Source organism: Carcharhinus amblyrhynchos, chromosome 3 (genome assembly GCF_965287045.1).
Source record: "Carcharhinus amblyrhynchos chromosome 3, sCarAmb.v2.hapA, whole genome shotgun sequence".
Classification (NCBI taxonomy): Eukaryota; Metazoa; Chordata; class Chondrichthyes; order Carcharhiniformes; family Carcharhinidae; genus Carcharhinus; species Carcharhinus amblyrhynchos.
The window spans coordinates 29,161,566-29,179,866 of record NC_137326.1 but is presented as its reverse complement, the minus strand read 5'-3'; the positions used below and the strand labels follow the sequence as shown (position 1 = coordinate 29,179,866).

The 18,301-nt window shown below is 40.2% G+C and overlaps 1 protein-coding gene across 3 annotated transcripts in view; it reads left to right on the top strand.

Annotated features, from left to right (window-relative positions):
• The first annotated feature begins 583 nt into the window (after nucleotides 1-583).
• The window catches only part of LOC145337821 (ERC protein 2), a 731,415-nt gene continuing 713,697 nt past the window's right edge, over nucleotides 584-18,301 (top strand). For all 3 annotated transcript variants that reach the window (XM_080182675.1, XM_080182674.1, XM_080182676.1), the window contains exons 1-2: nucleotides 584-643; nucleotides 17,741-17,914. The gene's annotated coding sequence lies outside the window, so the exon portion shown is untranslated. The remainder of the gene's footprint in view (nucleotides 644-17,740; nucleotides 17,915-18,301) is intronic.

The window sequence follows — 18,301 nt, the reverse complement described above, 5'->3', positions numbered from 1 at the left end:
AAGAACATTTTTTGTTGCTGTTGATAATATGCAAATAAATAGGGGCAGAGTGTTATATTGCTTTCCCCCATGAATGAAGAGGGTGCTAAAAATCGCCAGGTACTCAACATTGGGTGAAAAAATAGTTTTTCTCTCAATTTTCGTTTTCGAACAGAAGATGTGTATATATTTCAGGGCGGAATGTAATACTGTGGCTCTCCCTCTATTTCACAATGCCAGCCCACGCCCTCTTAACTGTGTCAAAACTTCAACCGAGGGGAATAAAAGGCGACTGCCGCCCAGGCAGACAACGTGAGATTGTAAAACACAGAGCAGACCCCGAGTGCCTGGGCGAGAAGGCATTGTCAAAATTTCAATCGCTGACTGGGCTCGGAATCGGAAGCCCAGCCGGCCAGGGGAAAGGGAAGAAACCAGCACAGGGGCGCAACCGGGCAACACAGGAGGTGAGTGGAGAGAGAGAGAAAAATAACAATTTGAAAGAAGATCGAGGTCAGGAAGCAGGGAATGTGAGTGTCTCTTTAAATGTTCTGGCTGGATGGTGCGGTTCCAGCCAATTGTAGAGAAGGTGTAGAATGCTGGGAATGTTAAGTCAAGCCTGGCTTGGATAAGCTGAATGGTGAGGGAGTGAGGAGGGATTCCCGAGGTAAAAGAAAAAAAAGATTCTCTTAAGAACTGGTTCTGATTTTGTGCTTGGTTTCTTGTTTTTCTCTCTCTCTCTTCTTCCGACAAGGGGATGTCCGCATTGGGGTTCACTGCGGCTGTGTTGCCGAGTCTTTCTCTCTGGTATATTTTTTCCTTCAGCAGCAGCAGCAGAGTCCCGGTGTGTCACACAGCTGAGGGAGGGGGATTTTTCGCTCTCTCTCTCTCTCTCATAGAACACTACAGCAGTACTTAAGGGAAGGGAGACAGATGCAATGATTGGAGGTGAGCGATTGCCTTTCATTATTGCAGCTTCTGAGGGAAAGAAAGGCGAGACATGTTTTTTTTTGGCAGCGGGAACGTGACATTTTTTTGCCAGTGGGCTGAAGAGAATTTCATCAGCGTTTCAGTGCGTATTTTTCTTCAACAGAAGGCCTCAAAATGCCATTTATGTTAGAGAGAGAGATATGTGTGCAGTGCAATTGGCAGAAGTAAACGCCCATTGTCAGAATAAATGGACATCGGCCGTGCTTTTTTTAAAAATGTATGTTTGGGGGGGGGGGGGGGGGATCGCCGTTTCTTTTTTCAGGGAGAGAAAATTACACTTGCCTCAGAAGTAGCTAAGGTTTTTTTTCACAGGGACAGACCATCACATTTGCCTCAGAAGTAGCTAAGGTTTAATGAAGGTATTGATTTACTAGGCGGTTTCCTGGGCGCAGCCCTCCCTCCCTCTCTCTCTCTCCCTCTCTCCATCTACTATGGTGTCTGATGGGTCCAGGGAATCTGCTGTCTCCACCTTAACCCCGGTAATGTGGCTGGCTGGTGGTGTGTATGTGTGTGTGTTTTTTTTTTGGGGGGGGGCTTGGGGTGGAGAGATATTTTGATTGACGTTTCATCGACAGTTCAGCAAGTAGAAAAATAATTGGACATCCAATTTGATTTGACCATTGGACGAGGGTCGGGGTTGGTCATGTCAAGTTTTTTTTGGCTGGGCTTTCGATTTTTGAGTGAGCTCTCTTTTTTATTACAAACAAGGCATTCCAGTCAATTTTGGCCTTAACCCATTGAAGGCTCTCTCTCCCCAAACCCCCCACTCTTTCAAATATATATATACTGTCATTTCCAAACAGCTTGATGTATCAAAGATGCTTTTTAAAATTTCTTTTCAAATGTGCCTTTAAGGTAGATGGGATGTCAAATCAAACTTGCGAGTCTTCTTTTTATGAAGTGGTTGCCGTTTATCATTTTGCTGTGGAAATGTTTCAAGTCTATTTTTATTTAGTGTTTCACTGACGTGATTTTTTTCCTCAGGCATGTGAAAATCTTGTGATATCAGAAGAGTGGCTGGCAGTCATGGGGAGAGTCTGGATGTTCATGCTGCAACGCTCATGAGAGTTAAAAAATGATATTGGTTGCATGTGAATAATTCTAATTTGTGTTTTTTAAAATCAGTTTTCTTAAATCACCCAGATACTGGCATATGATGGCATCTGTTTCACTTGTCATTCCTTACTGTGAGCGTGTGACCCACTGCACCAACATGTGCCAAATAATTAAATGATAATACAGTATCTTATTAACTGTGACACCAAAACCACTTGCATTAAGGTGGGTAGAACGGTGGTTAGCACTGCTGCCTCACAGCACCAAGGACCCGGGTTCAATTCCAGCCTCGGGTGACTCTCTGGCTGTGTGGAGTTTACACACTTTCCCTGTGGTGTGTGGGTTTCCTCTGGGTGCTCTGGTTTCCTCCCACACTCTAAAGATGTGTGAGTTAGGTCAGTTGGCCAAGCTGAATTGCCTGTGCCCTTCTCCTTAGGGGGCTAGCAGGGTAAATATGTGGATAGGGCTTGGGTGGGATGTTGTCAGTGCAATCTCAAAGGGCTGAATGACCTCCTCCTACACTTCAGGGATGCTATGATTCTAAGGCTATTTGGATTGGCAGGGTTGTGCGCAGTTTTGTTTTTAATATACTGGGAGCTGATTTGTATTTTCTCCCGATAGGTAGAATAGAAATTCTCTTCTGGTGATCGTCCTAAAATATCAGTCTGATCAATCCTGTTCTACTCCATGATGATGATTTTATAATGCATAACTTTCCATGATTTTGTGCTAATTGTCAGCCTGGCTCAGAGCTTGTGGAAACTATGGGATGCCGGAGGTGGAACAGTGGGAGCGTGTGCCATGCTGAGGGAAAGAAGCTGCACTTTGTCTCTCAATTTATACTTGCCTATTGGGATATGTAACTTTGGGGGCCAACATTAAGTTAAAACATTCAATATCCCATCACTGTTGATAAGCTCATAAGTCAGTTTTAAAAAAAACAAATTGCATAAAATCTATTACAGTGCTGCACACAATGTTGCCTTGGTTACAAATGTGTGCACTGCTGTCACAGCCCCACATATTGTTCCTGAAAATTGTAATGTGAGTTCTCACTATTGCCACGCAACTTGAACCTTCTGTTTTTTTTAACAAGTGCTACAAGGCATAGCAAGTGAGCTTTTTATTTGAAGGAATATACAAGACTGGAAAATTAATGTTAACTTTTGCTCATAGGAACTTTCCAACTCCTAAAGCAATATCACTGAATGCAATCATACACATGTAAAATGTGTCATATGCCAAATCCACTGACATTATTCACGTGAAATAATAAATAATTCTGGATGAATACAAGTGGTGCATAATTACACTGTCATGTAGATTTGTACTTGTAACTTTCATTCCACTGCAGACTGAATTGAGATGAGTTGTCCAGGAGAGATGCTGAAATTAAGCCAGAATTTTTTTAAAAATGGAAGGAGAACATATCCTTGAGGGTGAGTCATCCTTTGCTGATTAAACTGGAGAAATATTACATGGTAGGGGGATTTAAAGAGGATGGACTAAGAAATAACAGAAGCATAAGTGGTAGACTTGAGCAGGGACCCTTCACAAACATTGGCTTACTAGTTTTTTTTGGCTATCTATAGCAGGTGAGAAATGAAATAACTTGTCCTCCGTGGTATATTTGACTTACCCCTCCTGTGAAGAATTGCCTGACATCCTTCAGTTTCAGATGTATGCTATTCAGAAGTGAAAAGCTAACATTTCCCAGATGATTAGTTGGATAAATGCACAAAATAGTTTTATAACCACTTGCTGATAAATAAAGTTTTACGTTCATCTTGGGCCTTTTTGTATCAATGTAGTTAATCAGCTGGGTCAGTGATTGGGGCACGACAATTAGTCACAATATTTCTAACTACAAAGTAAAGAGGCAGCCAATGTCCTAATCTTGATTGTGATCAAGTATTTCATATATGTACAACGAAAGTGATTGGCTGTGTACATATGTAAGGCCAGGATTGAGGTTCACTACAATGATACATTTTATTCAGTGTCTGCTATTTGTCACTGGGTAAATTCATGGATAAAGAAATTGCCAAACTATGGGGTTTCAGATGTGTATCCAGTGTTCTCTTAACCTTTAATCTGCTCATTTTCCCTACACTGTTCTGCTGCTGTTTCTATAACAACAGCAAAATGGATATACCCATGTTTGTGTTGCTAAGGGTATCACTGTTAGTTCAGCGTGTATAGCCATATGAAGTAGGATGTCTGCATTGAACGTGTCAATCGACTCAAACCTGGCCATTAGCACTCTGTAAACAGTCTCCCAGGAGAATGAATTGATGTTTCATGGTGATTGGCTAACCATTTTATATTATCATCTTTACTTGGATGCTGGGCTTCCACCAAATACTACTTAGCAGTATGGTTGTGATCAGAAGTTAGCTATGCAAGGAATCATTTCATGTGCAAAGACAATAAGTTGTTAACATTGTTTTTAAAGATGCATAATGCATAACAAGTTAGGGGGGGGGAAAAAAACTAAGGCTGCCATTAAAGCAGCCGAAAGGTGAATTAAAATGGGAAAACTGTTAGTGATGGGAAAGGTTTTTGGGAAAAGGAGCGAGCCTTTCAACCCCTTCAGCTTTCTCCACCATTGACTCAGATCATGGCTGATCTCCATCTCAACCCAATTTTCCCAGCCTTGCTTCATATTGCTTTATGCATTTACCTAACAGAAATCAGTATCTCAGTTCTAGCGTCCACAGTCTTGTGGGAGGGAGTACTAAGTTTCTATGACTGTGGAAAAAGTGCTTCCTGATTTCACTTCTGAATGGACCAGCTCTAATTTCAAGTTTATGTCCTATGTTGCTTTGTTCTTGATTTCCTCCACTGAGGAATTAATTTTTCGCAGACATGACTGACCCTTAACAAAGCCTTGTTTGCTTTCTCTGATCAGCTCGCATTTGTTCAAGTACCTACCCACTCTATCCCTAATAACAGATCAAGTAGCTTCCCCAGAACTGATGTTTCAACTGATAGGTCTGTATGCAGTTGATTTCTCTCCCACTCTTCTTAAATAATGGAGTAGCTTTAGTAAATCTCCAATCTAACACAATCCCCAAATCAGGAAACCATTGAAAGATCACAACTAACACTAGGGTATTTCTCTCAACTACTACTTTTAATCCCTTTGGAGTAGAAACTGTTGGCTTCTGAAGATTTATCTTTGTGTAGTCCCTTTATTTTCCACATTAGCCTGTTGATGCTCATTTTAAGCTCCTTAGTTTTTCTCTATTGCTGATGTTTTATTCTCTTGGTTTTCACAACAGTGGAAAAGTATTTGTTTGAAATCTGCCACCTTGTTGTCTATTCAGCATAAGTTCATGAGTCCATATGTCCCTTAGTCACTTTCTTACTCTGTATTCACAAACTTCTATATTGCATATCTGCTTTCGTTTTATTGCTCAGCCTTTTGTATTACTTCTGTATAGCTCTTTGTTTTCTCCATGTTCCTTTTGCTTTTTATGTTTCTCCCAGTCCATGGGTCAGTATTTTTCTTATTATTGGTGTGATCCATTTGTATCAATTTACACTCCATCTTGCCTTTTGTTGATGATGGTGGCTTGACTGATAAGTGGAACTTTGATCTTTACAGTGATTACACTTTTTAAAAGCTATTTAATTGATGGTAAAATGCTTTGGATCATGAAAGGCACAGTATAAACATAAGTCTGTTTTCTTGAGGGTTATTTTTTCAGTTTCATCAGGAAGAAACTGTGGTCATTCTGCATTTGGTAATCATTGTGTAGGTCTGTGTCTCAGTACTTTGCTGCTTGTATCTTTTGTATTGTTCTGTATGAGTGGTTTTTGCTTGTACAAATGATTATATGAGTGAAAATTAAAAGACATAACTTCATGCTTTGTGGCTTTTGTTCACATGTTGGACTTAAGTTTTGGAAGCGGTTGGAATCTGATCTGAATAATGGCTTGGAGAATGTGAGACTCCTGATCTACTCCTGGGATTTTGTTCCTCATTAATATGTAGACCTTTAGAACTCTGAAGCCCTGTGAACACCAGTTATGAGTATGCTGCTTTTGTGAACTGCCAATAATCACTAATATGGTGCATTCACTTTCATAACTGAAACACACTGCTGTTTTGATTAGTGAAAATTTGAAATTTTTCATGCAGAAATGAAATAATTCCATTCCTTTTGTGTAACCCACTGGTAATGAATGGGACACCATTTGCATGTACAGGGGAAGTTGGTAGAACTACTGGAGCAATTTGCTTATACAGATTGAGGTTTTGAGGTAAAATTGTAGACCTTTATTGGATGGATGTATGTTGAAGTAAGCAGTAATTTTTAACTTCAAATTTATTCCTTGCCTCTGCCTTTACTAGATGTAGGATATTCTGTGTCACACTTATAACACTTGATTTTTCATTGGAAGCCAATCATCTCTGCAAATCGCCTAGGTAGTGCATGGTAGAGGCTTAATTTTGACCTCATTATTGTTCTGAGAGTTTGGATCTGTTACGATTGTGAATAGCATCCAAGCCAGTCAGTGAAGTAGAAATCAATAAACAGAGCTTTTCTTTATTGAGAGGGTTTATTCTCTCATTCATTCTCATAGCTCTCCTCCTAAATCCCCAGTGTCTCAGCTATCCCCTATTTGTACTCTTCAAAAAAAATCATTCAACAAAAATGACATGGAATGATGGTCCCTGATATTGTACTGCAATTAAAACAAAATATCAAAGGAAACTTGACTAAACCAAAATTTCATCCCCTATTTGTACTTTATTTTTGATTAAAATAAACAAAGTGGTGTGACAGTGAGACATTGTAATAAAAAAAAGTTAAAAGGGAACTTAACCAACAAAACCAAATTATCATTTCCTATTTATATATGTGCAAAATAATTACCTATCACTCTGTTTCTGTTAACCTCAGAAACTTTAGCAGTGTAATTGACAAGACATTAACCACATTGGCCTATATTTCTTCGTCTGTCATCTTGTTGTTGGATTCTTGGTCATCGACATTCAACTATGTTGACAGTGTCATTATCTAGTAAAGCATCTACTTTTGGCTCCAAGGAGGAGTCTTTGATGCAGTTGATTGTCGCTTCTTGGCAGGCTCAGCCAGATATGTGGATTCCTCTTCCATGTTGAAGTTCTTAAGGCACGTAGTCACATTCCCTTTACTGTCCACTATTCTCTTGGTCACTTCTTTCCTAGTTACATTCGGTGACAAGAATGAACACTATTGTCTTTGGTAATATTTTGTAAACAGGACTATTTCATCTCATTTGTTCTTTGTGTCCTCCATTATCTAACATCTTCTCCAATATGGCAGAAAATCACACCACAGACCATTGTTCGCTTATAGTAACTTGCAAAATGCCATGCCAGTTCTTAAATCATACTAGCCATACTTTGTTACCTTATCCTTCTCCTGGGAATCTGGTACCTGCATTTTTCATTTATTTCTTGGCAAAACTTCCTACTCTATGCTTGAATAATAGAACCAGATATCAGTATGTCTTTGGCTCTCTGCTGGGTGAACCATGTGTACACGGCTATGCTGACAGGTGTGTTGTCAGAATTTCCTATTAGCCATCTTTGTCCATTTCGATTGACCTTCTCTACTTTGTTTTTAACCCACCTGCAAAAGCATCGATTCAACGATCTGCATTCATTTTAAAACCAATCCTTGTTTAGTGCTTCTCTTTTATAGAGCTGATGATTTTCAGCTTCTCGGGAATAGTATTTTCTTGAGTCAGTTCATGCGATATTGTGGTGATTATTACATAAGGATCAGTAAAATACTATCTATTTCAAAGCTCTATCCTAAACCCATATTTATACAGATAAAAACGGTATTCATTTACAATGGAAACATAAACTAAGCCCCTCTTAATTAGCCAAGGCTGCCATCTCATGTGTGAAGATTTAGAGCCAATGTTTTATTGTCAAAACAAGTATTATTAAAATAACAATGAAAGCTTAGTTGATAATCCAGGAGTTCATAAAGAACACAGTTTTGTGAAATTAACTACATTTACTTGACTTCGTTTTTCCATATGAAGTGTGATCTGAAATTATGAATTTTAACAATTTAGTTTTATTGATTTGCTTGATGGGTGGTGGTATTTTGGGATCCAAGGCATTATACAGATATTTGTGGGGCCCCAGTGTGTCTGATCTGTACACAGCTCATTTTCTCTTGGTTTGTATTTTGTGCAGTGGTATTCCTGTCCTTCATACATGGCAGCCGTCTCATTGATTTTATAGTGGTGTTCCTCAGCCATCAATGCTATAACACTGTCTGGTTTCTTCTGCTGAACTGTGGATTATTTAAAGAGGGGTGGTGAAGGGTACCTGGGATCTTGTATCTCATCATCGGGAGAGGATTGCACTTATGAGTGGAATCATTACTACTCATTCGTCTTTTAGACTAGATCCGTCCTTGGAATTTAAACAGCATTGTTCATTAATCACCTTTTACTGGTGCAGTAACTGAAATTGACAGTATCGACTTTGAAGGCATTGATTTATCCCACAGCTCCCTGTCAATTTGTTCTTTTAGACTGGGCATCGAGACTTTTGTTTAAGAATTCTTTACAGCCTCCAGTTAGTCTTTTCAGAATTCAGCCAGTGATTTGAATGATGATTTTGATCTGCTGTTTTGACAGTTGAAGAATTTGGTGCCTTGTTACTTTAACTATTGGCTTTACCTGCAGTGAATCTTAAGGGAATCATCCACAGGCACCAGTGAGAGTGATGACTCCAGAAAAAGAAACTGTTCTAACACAGACATAGAAAATATTTAATTATCTTGAAATGCATGCCTCATTGTTCCATGCATCAGATTGCAACTCTACAATTACCTGTGTCAGCACCTAGCCTTCAGTTTGTCACTGGTTTCACTACATTAACTTTACAAATCTTTTGACTTGTTTGGTCTTGCTTTTAGCCACGTTAGTTCCTCTCTCCTCACCATGTATTTCAAAACTCAGCTATCTTGATTAATTTATAACCCTGTTGCTTACTGAACTTAAGTTTTCCTCCCTTACTTGTTTGTGTGTGTTTCAGCTGCTGTTCTGCATCCGAGTCCATCCATTCTCTTCTTTTGTCCTTTCTGCCATCATAGTTCTTTCCTTTCCCTGCCTTCAAGTAATTTATTCTCCCATTAGAAATGGTGAGAATAATAGAACTCGTTGCCTTTCCTGCTTTAGTACTGACATCCCTGTTTTGATTCCTTCTTGCATCATTCTACAGTTTCCCCCTCTGTGCACATGTCTCTTTTCCTGGTATCGTCTGACCCAATGGACACTTATTACTGCCTCCTAAAGAGCAGCAACCCAAATTGCCTCATCCTATTTTCTATTCCACCCCCCCAGACGTACCTGCCTGCCAAGGGCTAATTCTCATTGTTCCCAGTTCTGATCCTGTGGTCACTGCCAGTGGACGAGCTGTCACTGCTCTATTCTGCATCTTTATTTGGTAATCAAGTCCTTGCTATCCATGAGCTTCTTGTGGACAATCACATTAACATGACCACCTTGACAGACTTATGAGGGATGATGTCACCTTTCTCCCTTAGTGAAATCTTCCTGCCCAGCTATACTTGTTCTGCTCAAACTAGTGGTGTAGCCTTTATCCCTAAATCATACCTTCGTTTTTCTCCCTGTTCCTCTAGCAACCTCTCCTCCTTCAAACATCTTGCCTTGTTCATCCTTTTATTTCTTTTTTCAATCCTTCTATTTCAATCCTCGTTTTGTACAGCTCACCAAATTTCCCTTTAATTTGTCTTCTGCTTCAGTGGCTCCACGGAGCAATTTTTATCTCCAATGATTTTAAATCCCATCTTTTTTCTCCTTTTGAGTTTACTGTTCTCCATTCCTCTATAAATTCTCCTACCTACTTGAGCTTGTCATTGTATGAGATTTTGATTCCCCTATCATCACTATCATTTGAGCAATCTCTGATCATTTGCTGTGTATGGTGTGCTCTACCACGTTGTCTCTGTCCATAAGATCTAATCCCTTTTCTCAGCTTAATCATTCCTCTGATATATCTACTCTTTCAAGTCCATTTCTACTCAAGTCCAACTTGAATGCCTTTGGTTAAAGCAGTTGTTCACCATTCATCACTGAATCTGATGAGACTATTTGAAGGCAATTCTGTCCATCATTAACTGTCTACTATTCTAAGATCATCCAGGTGGGAAAGATAACAAACTTTTGATTTCTCTACCACACTTCTTAATCCACCCTCACCTTCAATAATAAAAAAGCTCATGGATTTTTTTCCATTCCAAAGATTGAGATGCCTGTTGAGTTTTCTCTGCTGCTTCCTAACCTACCCCTAAATTTTCCTTTTCTGTGGCCCTGGTTCTCTCTTGTCCATGACCTCCATCTCTTGGCTCTCTCCAACCAATTGCTACTAAACTGTTAACTACTCAACTTCAATTTCTGACTCTCATGTAAGCTGATATTATTAGTAGTTCTTGCTCCTTAGATATTGCCCTCTTTCTATCACCCATTTTAAAAGCCATTCCTTGACTCCACAGTCCTTGTAAACTACCACCCCATCTCCAACTTCTTTTTCCTCTTTGAAGGCCTTGAATGTGTTACTGCTACCCAAGTCCACGCCTCACTTTTTTGCAAATTCCTGTTTGAACCTCTCTAGTCAGGTTTCTGTTCCAAAATGGCGCTCAAAGTCACAAATGACACCCTAGTTGGTAACAGAAGTATTCCATCTAGTCCTTCTCTACATGACTTCAGCCTTTGGAACAGGATATTATGGTCAGAAGTATCAACATCTCTCAGCCCATTGTCTATCTTGGAAGCACTGCATGTGCCTGGTTTCATTTCTTGTCTATCTACTTGTAGCCAGAAAGTCACTTTTAATGGTTTTTTTTTTCTTTTGTCCTTTTTAGCTCTCTCTCAAGTTGGCACAGTAATTGGTTCTGCTGCCTCCCATCCCCAGGGACCTGGATTCCATTCCAGCCTTGAGTAACTGTCTGTATGGAGTTTGCGCATTCTCCCTGTGTCTGTGTGGGTTTCCTCCAGGTGCCCTAGCTTCTTCCCACACTCCAAAGATGTGCGGGTTAGGTTGATAGCCATGCTAAATTGCCCGCTGGTGTCTGGCAGACTAGTAGGTAAATATTTGGGGCTATGGGAATATGGCCTGCATGGGATTGTGGTAAGTTCAGATTTGAGGGGTTAAATGGTCTCCTTCTTCACTGTGTAGGGACTCTATACTAGGTGTTATCCTATTTCTAATCTGTATAGTGCCTCTTGCCGAAATCATCCAAAAACACAGCATTAGACTTCCTGCGTTTACCACCACTCCTCTTTCTAAATTATCATGTTGCTGGTCCAATATTCAGTAATGGATGAGCTGAAATCTCTCCAGCTAAACATTGGGAAGACAAAAGCTTGTCCTTGAATCTATTGCCAACTTCTTCTCTTAGCCACTGATTCCATCCATGATCCTGTGGCTGCATGCAACTGTTCATGGTCTTGATGTTATGTTTGAGATAACCTTCACATCTCTGCAAAATAACTAAGAACACCTATTTCCACCCCCATAATAGCAGTAATGTGAAAATCCCCCAGTTGCCACACTCCAGTGCCTGTTCGGGTGCACTGAGGGAGAATTTAGCATGACCAGTGCACCAAACCAGCACATCTTTCAGATTGTGGGAGAAAACTGGAGCACTTGGAGGAAACCCACGATACGGGGAGAACATGCAGGCTGCACAGACAGTGACCCAAACTGGGAATCAAACCCGGGTCCCCTGTGCTGAGGCAGCAGTGCCAACCACTGTGCCACCATGCCTTTGTTAGCTTTGGACTCAATTTTATTTCAATGCATTGTCAGCCTCCCACGTTCTACCCTCTACAAACATTTCAAAATTCTGCTGTCCTTGCACCGATTCTTGCTTGTACATCTCCCCTGTACTTGCTGATCCATGTTTGCTCCTAGTCAACCAGTGCCTTGGTGTTTAAAAAAAACTCTGATCTTTGTTTTCAAATCTAGCCACGGCCTCTCTACTGCCTATGTCTGGAATCTCCTCCAGCTCTGCAATACCCCTCAATTTCTGTGCTCATGTGCATTTCTGCTTTAAAATCTTCCTTTAGTTGCTTTGATACAAAGCTCTGGAATTCCATTCCTATATTGCTCAATGTTCTACTTTTTTTGTCACTCTTTAAAACCTTTTGTCCAAATTACCTAATATCACCCTATTTTGTTCTGTACAATGCCTGTTTAAGTGCCTTGGGACATTTTTGCATTAAAGATGCCATGTAAATATAGATTTTTGTTGCTTTTCATGTATCTGTCTCTCACTGGTCCACGTGTTGTGAAGTTGACCAAAAATTTGAATGTCTGCATTTATTTAAGATGTAGTGCTGACTTCTAACTAAAATTATCGTTTCAACATTATTCTTTTCTCACTTGTGTGAAATGTTTAAAATTTGGAACTAGATTGAAGTACAACATTTTAATATACTCCTAAAATCTTCAGAATGGATTTTTCTTGTTGAGTGAGTTTTCCTGCAAATCCACCCTGTGTATTTAATTGATTTTTTTTTGTTTCGAAAGATCACACACAGGCCATTATTGTAAAATGTCTCACAGCTAAGGCACTGAAGTACATTGCAATGCCCAGCCACTGCTGCACATCCCCTTTCTCCTCATTGAGTGGGTGTTGGGAATAGAAGATGCAAATTGAGATTTTATTTTTCAAGCTGCCTTATCCTGGAACTGTGAAGATGGCTATCACTGTGACATTATAGATTGTAACTGAATAGTTGAGCCTACATTGAATCAACAAGGGACAGTTGCAATTGTGGTATGGCTATCTTCAATCTCTTGCTGCAGTGCGTGGTGGGTTGTTGGATTCCAAGCATTCGTGCAGTTTTTATTGTGCTCCTACAGTGCTATAACTTACTGGTCCTTTTTGAAAGTCCGTCATCAGGTTATTCTCAGACAGAGAATTTTATCTTGAGGCCAGTGCAAAGCCTGTATCTTTTCAAATTAAAATTAGTTACTGGCTAGAAAACCTGTTGTTTTCTCTTTAAAATCTTGTAATTTTAGCTCCTTTTTTCCTTCAAACTCTTTGAACTGCACTAGCAAATTGCTTTCACTGATGAGCCCAAAAAGTTGTCATTTGGCTGCTGCTTATCTCTGTTTTCTTGTTTAATTGACACATTGTGTACATAGTTAGTATTGCTGTCTTTTGTTACCTGAGAAACTGATCAAGTTTGGGCCAGCATACATCAAAAATGATTTTTAGCAATTATCCTTTCCATTTTTTTCCCTCACTTTTGCAGCTGGCTTTGTCTTTTAATAGTGCACTTTTTAAAATCTAATGTGGAGTGTATGGTGCAAGTTGCTTGGGAAATTTATGCTTTAACCCAAATGATTCCAGCAAAACAGCACAAAGCCTGATAGGTTGGCAGTGGCAATACACTTTTTGTTTTTGACATATTATAGATTTCACTATGTTGAGTACATTGTGTATTTATTATTGTTTCAGCAGCCCATCATTGTTGGAGATATTTCAATTGTTACACTTCCTTTCTTTCTAAGTTGCTTAATGAAATATTGAGGAAAGGAGGGGGCAGAGTTGTGAATGGATTAGTGAATCATACTATATATTTGATAGGCTTCAATTCTGACCTCGGCTGACCGTCTGTGTGGAGTTTGCACATTCTCCCTGGCTCCGTGTAGATTTCCTCTGGGTGCTCAGGTTTCCTCCCACAGTCCAAAGATGTGCGGGTTACGTTGAATGGCCATGCTAAATTGCCCCTTAGAGTTAGGAGGATTAGTGGAATAAATGGGATATTGGGAATAGGGCCTGGGTGGGACTGTTGTCAGTGCAGGCTTGATGGGCTGAATAGCCTCTTGCACTGTAGCGATTCTACTTGTCTCAGGGACCTGAGACCAATGACTTGATCAAAGTATTGTCTGTGCTGACTGTGATTGCCCATGAAGTTAGCTTAAGAGATTGAAATCGAGTTCATGGTGTTCTCAAAAACAAAGTCAGAAATCTCAATCAAAGATGTCTCAATCAAAATAGTACATACTTGGATGGAGAGAGAGAGGGGCGATTGCAAGTTCACTTGAATGATGTACTTTTGAGGTTGTAATTATAATATGTTGTTGCAGCAGAGTTGTTGTTTCTGCTTTGGTTGTGTGAGCATCACAGACTAACATCTGTATTCAACCAGTATTTATGTGGTTAGTGCCAGCTGATCCAAATATAAATTGATACAGCACTCGTGATAATGAAAAACTTTTAATTGGAAATAATCTATAGATGGGCCTTGAAGATTGTAAGTTTTGATATGTGTCTAAGTTTTAACTGGCGTACAGGTGCTTGAAGTCAAAGGTGGAGAAGAGTATTACTCCTTGGCAGTAACTTCTTCTATTTTGGGTACAAATTTTCAATATTTGGATAAATTAGGCCAGCTTTATCCCCCTCAGGACACCTATTCTCTGGCACAATAGGAACAATCTATAATACTGCATCTGTGCACTTTGGAGAGATTCTCTGAAAGGATGTCAAAGAGGCAGGAATGATACTTCTATTCATTCACAAGATACAGGCTTCGCTGGCTAGGCCAGTTTTTACTACCCATCTCTAATTGCTCTCAACAAGATGGCAGTGAGCTGATTTCTTGAACTACTACAGTCCATGTGGTGTAGGTACATCCTCTGTGCTGTTTGGAAGGAAGTTCTAGTATTATGACCCAGCGACAGTGAAAAAACAGCGATATGTTTCCAAGTCAGGATGATGAGTGGCTTTAGGAGAATCCCTAGGTGGTGGTGTTCCCAAGTATCTGCTGCTCTTATCTTTCTGTATGGTGGTGGTCGTGGGCTTGGAGAATCCCAGGAGGCTTGGTGAGTTCTTGCTGTGCATCTTGTAGATGATCCACATTGCTGATACTGGGGTGAAGAGAAAGGAGTTTTGTGGATGCAATGCCAACAAGCAGGCTGCTTTGTCCTGAATGGTGTCAAACTTTTTATGTTGTTGGAGCTGCACTCATCCAGACAAATGGACTGTATTCCATCACATTCCTGACTTGTGCCTTGTAGATGGTAGAAAGGCTTTCTGTTAGGAAGTGAGTTAATTGCTGCAGGCTTCTCAGTTTTTGACCTGTTGCAGCCACAGTATTTACATGGCTAATGCAGTTGAGTTTCTGGTCAATGGTAATCCTCCGAATGTTGATAATTGGAGATTCAGTGCTGGTATTGCCATTGAATGTCAAGGGGTGATGGCTAGTGCAGTCTTGTTGGAGATGGTCATTGTCTAGTAGGCATGTGATGTGAATGTTACTTGCCATTTGTCTGTGTGCCACCTCCCTTGAGTTCTCACTTGGTTGAGGCTACCAACTGCAGAACGTACATTGCAATGCTTTCTGAACAAACGTAAGGATAGAATGTAATATTGGTGATGAAGATCTTGTCAGCAGCCAGAGAACTGGTGAGACTCCTGCCTTGCCTCTGGGAAGACCTGTTGGTGTGGTGACCTGCAACACAATTCCCCCACCACCACCACCAAACCAGCTGCCATAAAGAACAGGGATTTGACTTTGTCAGTCCCCTCTTCCTGATGCTAGGGTTCCTCGATCAGGCACTGGGTGCCTTTGAACGCAGAACCCCCTGGAAGCAAAACTGATGAATTTTCTTTTTAGGGCTTCCTATGTGATTGGTGAGATGAGGCTCTTAAGTGGGCATTAATTAAGTCAAGGACCTCAAATAACAACCTCCCACAATGATTGTTTCAGCCCCACGCAGGAGGACAGGGCAATATTCAGATGGGCAAGATGGCAAGTAACATTTGTGTTACACAAATATCAGGCATTGATCACCTCAGTGAGTGTAATCGTTTTCCCTTGACATTTGGTGGCATCAGCAGAACTGGACCAGCCATTCAAAATGTGACTACAAGAGCAGGTCAGAGGATGGTATTCTGCAACAAGTGGCTCACTGGGCCATGACTTTTTGGATCTCCAGTGGTGCATTTTGGGGGTTACCCAATAACGTTCTGAGGAATCCCTGTAGGAAATTCCTGAGTAAGGGTTTACCTGGCAATTGTCCCAAAGGGTCACCTTGCCCTAAATTGGGAACCATCCAACAAAGCAGTTTTAAATTGCTAACTTAAGATGGTTCTGCCAGTTTTATCCTGATAGTTACTCTGAAAGAGTTAGAAGGAAAAAAAAGTTCTAAATTTGAATAACTAATTAAAAAAACACAGCCTGCATAACCATGACCTCGCTGGGAACTCCTCCTTCCAGTCTGACCCACCCTTCTCTTGGTCCGACAGTCTGAAACCACCCGCCTCCATCCCTGTGTCTCCCAGTCCAACTTCCCCACCACTTGACCAGGTCTCTTCTGCCATTTTGACTCTTCAAAACTTAACGTTGTGGAATTACTTACACCACATGAACTGAAGAGGCTCATCACCAACTATGTGAGCAACAGGGAATGGGCTGTAAGTGCCGGCTCTGCTAGCAATGTTCACGTCCTGTAAATGAATGCGTGAAAAAAGCAGCAAGGAAAATGGCCCCTAGTGAACCATCTGCTGCCACAGCAAGATAAACTTCATGAGGAAAGGCTATGAAGTTATAAAAATGTGATTGGAAATTGCCTTTATCTATTGATCCATAGCATTCTGGAACATTTTTTTACTACCCCTTTACGGTAAGGAGTGCAGTTGGAGCGATGGAAATAACAAGTGGAATTTTACAGCTTTGAGGCCATAAAATGAGGTGAGCCATTTGAAAATCTGTTAACTTTGGGACCAGAAAATCCCACCGGCAAGAGGGGCGATAAAATTTCACTCGGTGAAGAGGGAAGAGCATGGCTCTTTTGTGTCAAGTGGCCATATTTTCTTAAATGGAGAAAATCTCAAAGTAGAGGCCTGATCTTGTCAGAAGAGTTTTAAGCTATGGATTGGAAAAACTATATTATACAGTAGCTGAAGGAGAATGGTTTAAAATTATTTTAAAATCGATTTATTTAATTTTTTAAAATGTTTTCCTCAATGATGGGAAGTTTGTCTCTCGGTTCCCTGCCTTGTTTTTAAATCCTGGTCGGGTAATACCCAGTATCTAACTTTAATAGTGTTTCCTTCAAATTGAAATGGCTACTTTTGGAAATTGAGTATTTTCTGTTGATACTTGATTTGAAGGGATGGTCTGCAGTTTATGATCTTTTACTAGAAGTGTAACCTTTACTTTCAAGTCAATTTTATCAGCACAGTTATATAAAATGATCTTGTCTTCAATTGATAACAGAGTACATCAAAAGAGAGACTGCTGCCTGGAGGTGATGATTCTTCCAGGTTCAGAGCTGACAGTGAACTGAATTCAAAAATTTTTTTGCAATAAAAATATAGATTTTAGAAACAGGATTGGGGCTATAAATAGCATTACCTGTAGCTTTTTTTTTATATCGTTGGCTACCATGCAACTTCAGTGGAGCCCAGATTCTGTTATGTGCGTCTACCCTCTTGATCTTTTTCCTTGTTTAATTTATGGTGAAATAAGACACTGGTATGAACTAGTTACTGATTGGAGGAATGCAGTCTTTTCTTCACCTTCACTGTTCCTCTGTGCCAGATGCATAGTAGCTCTGTCATTGTGATGCGTGCTTTTGGGAGTTGAATGGAAGAGAATATTGTTCTGAGAATTTTTAAGATCTTTCTCAAGGCCCCTTTATTTTCCCCTCTTTCAGGTAATACAATCCCAGGATAGATAGCTCCGAATTTTGGGGAGTTATCCTTGTAGCAGTCATCTGGGATTCTTCCGATTTTTAAATCCACGTTTTTGTGCAATACGGATCCTGGCTTTGAACACGACTTCAACCTCCTGAGACTGGATATAACTTCAGGGTAACATTCTTGTGCTTGTAAGTCATATTCTTTACTAATAAATTTCAACGTGTTTATTCACTTTCTTTATCCTCTGTGAACACTTAACTAATCTTTTTACGTGACTTATCTACTAAAATCATCAGCCTTGTTTCTGCTGTCATCTCTGACCTGTCCCCTTTTTATATGTATTCCACAGGTTATTTTTAATCTAATCAGATAAATTTGCATGTTCTATATTGAATTCTCTCTGCCAATTCTCTGCTCTTCAATTGAGACTGCCATGCCTCTTTCGACTGCCATGCCTCTTTCGACTGCCATGCCTCTTTCGACTGCCATGCCTCTTTCGACTGCCACACACTAGTTAACAGCATCCACCAAATTTCTCTTGTCCTCCCCTTCCGGAATTTCAAAGGGACCATTCC